Here is a 3,704-nt window from a genome sequence, read left to right as displayed (position 1 = left end):
CGGGAAGGGGGGCTGCTTGTGAGGGTCAGAGTGTTGCAGCCTGGGGTCTGCTGCGGTGGGTGGGTGGGAGCTTTGCCTGGGAGCAGGCCAGGCCTGCGCTGGTTGCCGTGTCCTGTCGGGGCAGTGGTCACCCTGGCCTTCAGGAGCTACCTGGACTATGGCCGGGGAAGGGGAAGGCTTTGCTGTGTTGTCAGAGGGGATGTGCTTGGGGGTGTGGGGGGAGCACGGCTTCAGGGCACCAGACGCTTGTAAGTCCAGTAAAGAAAGATTTGCTTAGTTGTAAATTCCAAGTAAAGGACGACACATTCCAGGAGGATGGTGAGACACTGAGTGGCTGAATATGTAGATTTTTCTACAACATGCTAAGCATTTTTCACAATGAAATCCTAAAATTAGAGAAATCTAATTTAACTGCACTGAAATTGGATGTAATACACTTACTGGAGGATAGGTTGCCCTTCAACAATTAGTGACAGTTTATGTGGCTATCATCAGAAACTTCACCTAAGGTCACAGAACAGAACAGAAAAACACTGTGAAGAGAGAAAAAAATCATCGCTTTTGAATACCCAGTGATTTCAACACAGTTAACTTGACTGAGCTCTTTAAAATTGTAAGCAAGACTGAAGGATTGAAATTGAAAAAAATTCTGCATGGAGTGTTATTGTGTACTGAGAGATTCACGAGACTCTGTGTAGGTACCGCGAGGGTCCTGTATCAACAGAATGAGCCAATGTTCTGTCTTCAAACCATAGCTCTCTAATTTCATAAAACCCATGTAACTTGCTCTGTTCATTCCTACCTCAAACAAACAGGCTGCATAAACCCGCCAAATGGGGATTCTGTTAAATTTGAGCTTTATTAAAATTAATTTCAATCTTATAAACAGGCTTATCAGCTGCTTAAAACACATTCAAATATTTAAGCTGATAAATCTCATCATTTAAAATTGTTCTTACAATGATTGAATATTGCGACCAATAGTAATATACTACTGGACACAAAAGCATGACATGATAAAGAACTGCTGTTTCCCTAAAATGCCCTAAAATTTTAACGGTCTTTTTTTTTTTCGCAAGGCTGTCAGTTCCATTTGAAATGGGTGGATACCCAAGCTGTGGGAAAGGTCTTTTAGCATTGTGTTGCACAGAAACAGGACATCACCAGGAGGTATGTTTCATGGGTGCATGGTGTGGTATAAATACCTCACTGCACACTTACATGTCACCAGTGTTCCCATGCAACTGCCACCTCGTCCCAACAGGGCAGAAATCTGCTTCTTGTCATGTTACTGGATGAATGGCGTCTCAGCCGCTGAGGAGCAGCAACACCCATTGGAAGGGCAAAAAGGAGGGTGGTCCACACCTGTCTGAACTGGTCTCCATCAGATTGACTTTACTGGCTCAGGGTCCAGCTGCAGGAAAGGAGTTGGTGTTCCAACTCCTGTTTGATCAGTCAAGAAATCGGTCCGAGATCTCTGATACTTCCCTGGATTTCTACTAGTTCCCTAGTTGTTACGGACAGTAGGTTGTTGAAAGTGTTGTAGCTACAAACACTGAAAGATGAAAATAAACTACAGTGGAAAGAATTAGAAAAAAGCATACTAAATTGCCTGGAAACACAGACAAAGACACAACATGTTTCAGAACAAGTTCTTTACTCCTGGGGGTTGTTTGCCTGTCTGAACACCACCTTTTTTCTGTATCAGCATTTATCTTTCTTTAGTGATGACTAAACTGTCATAACACATTCATGACTGTATCACTCATGAAAATTGTCATCGGCATATTACAATAAATTTTTCTCTAGTATTCTCAGCCACGAGTCACGGTTCAGAAAAGAAAGGCTGTCATGTGCAATGCATTGAGTTACCTCTATGCAGCTGGTGCTCAGTACAGTGGCTTTATCCAAATTCACAAGGACACGTGAAAGAGAATTTGGACTGGTACTTTCTCCAGGCAAAACTAGCATAAGGAGATTGTGTTGTCATCCATAATATGTATTAGATGCTCATATAGGGCAAAAATGCTTGTAGTGTTAATTACAGACAGGCACAAGGAAGACATTCCTGTAGAAAGTATCTGTTTGAAATGCAGTTGAGGTGGATATTGAGTCCACAGACTGATGTCCATCAAAAAGGATTAAATTGGTGCAGATCGAAAACTTGATCACAGAATGGTAACTCGGGTTGAAAGGGACCTCCAGACTCCTCCAGTCCAACTTCCTGTTCAAAACAGGTCTAATTAAATCACGTTGCTCAGAGCCATGTCCAGCTGACTCTTGGACAACTCCAGGGATAGAGATCCACAACCTCTCTTCAGAAACTTGTTCTAGTATTCAACCACCCTCATGGTGTTTCTAAAAAAAATAAATTAAAATCCTGACATCTGACTAGATTTTCCCAGGTTCCAGCTTGTCTTATCACTGTGCGCCTCTGAGAAGAGTCTAGCTCCATCTTCCCTGTATCCTCCAATTAGGTAGCTGTAGGCAATGATAAGGTCTCAGCTGTCTCTTCTCCAGGCTGAAGAGACCCAGTTCTCTCGGCCTCTCCCTGTACATCACCTTCTCCAGCTCCCTGACCATCTTGGTTGCCCTCTACTGGATTTGCTCTAGCACGTCAATATCCTTCTCGTACCAACAACCCCAAAACTGAACACAGTATTGCAGATGTAATCCTAGAAGTGCCAAACAGAGGGGAAGGATCACTCCCGGGACCTGCTGGCTGGTATTACTAATACAGCCCAGGATGCAGTTGGCTGCCTTTGCTGCAAGGGTGCAGTGGTGGCTCATATTCAGCTTGTCCAGCAGGATCTCCAGATCCTTTTCTATGGAGCTGCTTCCCAGACAGCCATCCTCCAGCCTGTCCTCTTGCATGGGGGTTACTCTGTGCCAGATGAGGGACTCTGCACTTACTCTTGTTGGGCTCCATGAGGTTCTCATCAGCTTGTTTCTCCTGCCTGATGAGTCCCTCTGACTGCCAGCCCTGCCCGCCACTGTGGTGACTGCTCCCCCCAGTTTGGTGTCGTCCACAAACTTGGTGAGAGCAAGAGGTTTGTTTTTCTTCTCAGTGATGCTGCTCCACGCACATGTCCGTGCTGTCCCTGCTGTATCACAGAACCACAGAATGGTTTGGGTTGGAAGGGACCTTTAAAGGTCATCTAGTCCAACCCCCCTGCCGTGGGCAGGGACATCTTCAATAGATCAGGTTGCTCAAAGCCCCGTCCAACCTGACCTTGAACGTTTCCAGGTATGGGGCATCTACCACCTCTCTGGGCAACCTGTTCCAGTGTCTCACCACCTTCACTGTAAAAAATTTCTTCCTTATGTCCAATCTAAATCAACCCTCTTTCCATTTAACACCATTGCCCCTTGTCCTGCCACTACAGGCCTTGGTAAGAGGTCTCTCTCCATCTTCCTTATAAGCCCCCTTTATATATATAGAAGGGCTGCAGTAAGGTCTCCCCGGAGCCTTCTCTTCTCCAGGCTGAACAACCCCACCTCTCTCAGCCTTTCTTCATAGGAGAGATGTTCGTGGCCCTCCCCTGGACCCACCCCAACAAGTCCTATATCTGTCTTGTGCTGGTGTCCCCAGAGCTGGACGCAGTGCTCCAGGTGGGGTCCCACGAGAGCGGAGCTGAGGGGGACAATCGGCTCCCTTCGACCTGCCGGCCGCGCTGCTTTCTACGCAGCCCAGGGTACGGTTG

Source organism: Aptenodytes forsteri, unplaced genomic scaffold (assembly GCF_000699145.1).
Source record: "Aptenodytes forsteri isolate BGI_AS27 unplaced genomic scaffold, ASM69914v1 Scaffold132, whole genome shotgun sequence".
Taxonomy (NCBI): Eukaryota; Metazoa; Chordata; class Aves; order Sphenisciformes; family Spheniscidae; genus Aptenodytes; species Aptenodytes forsteri.
This window is presented reverse-complemented; position numbering follows the sequence as displayed.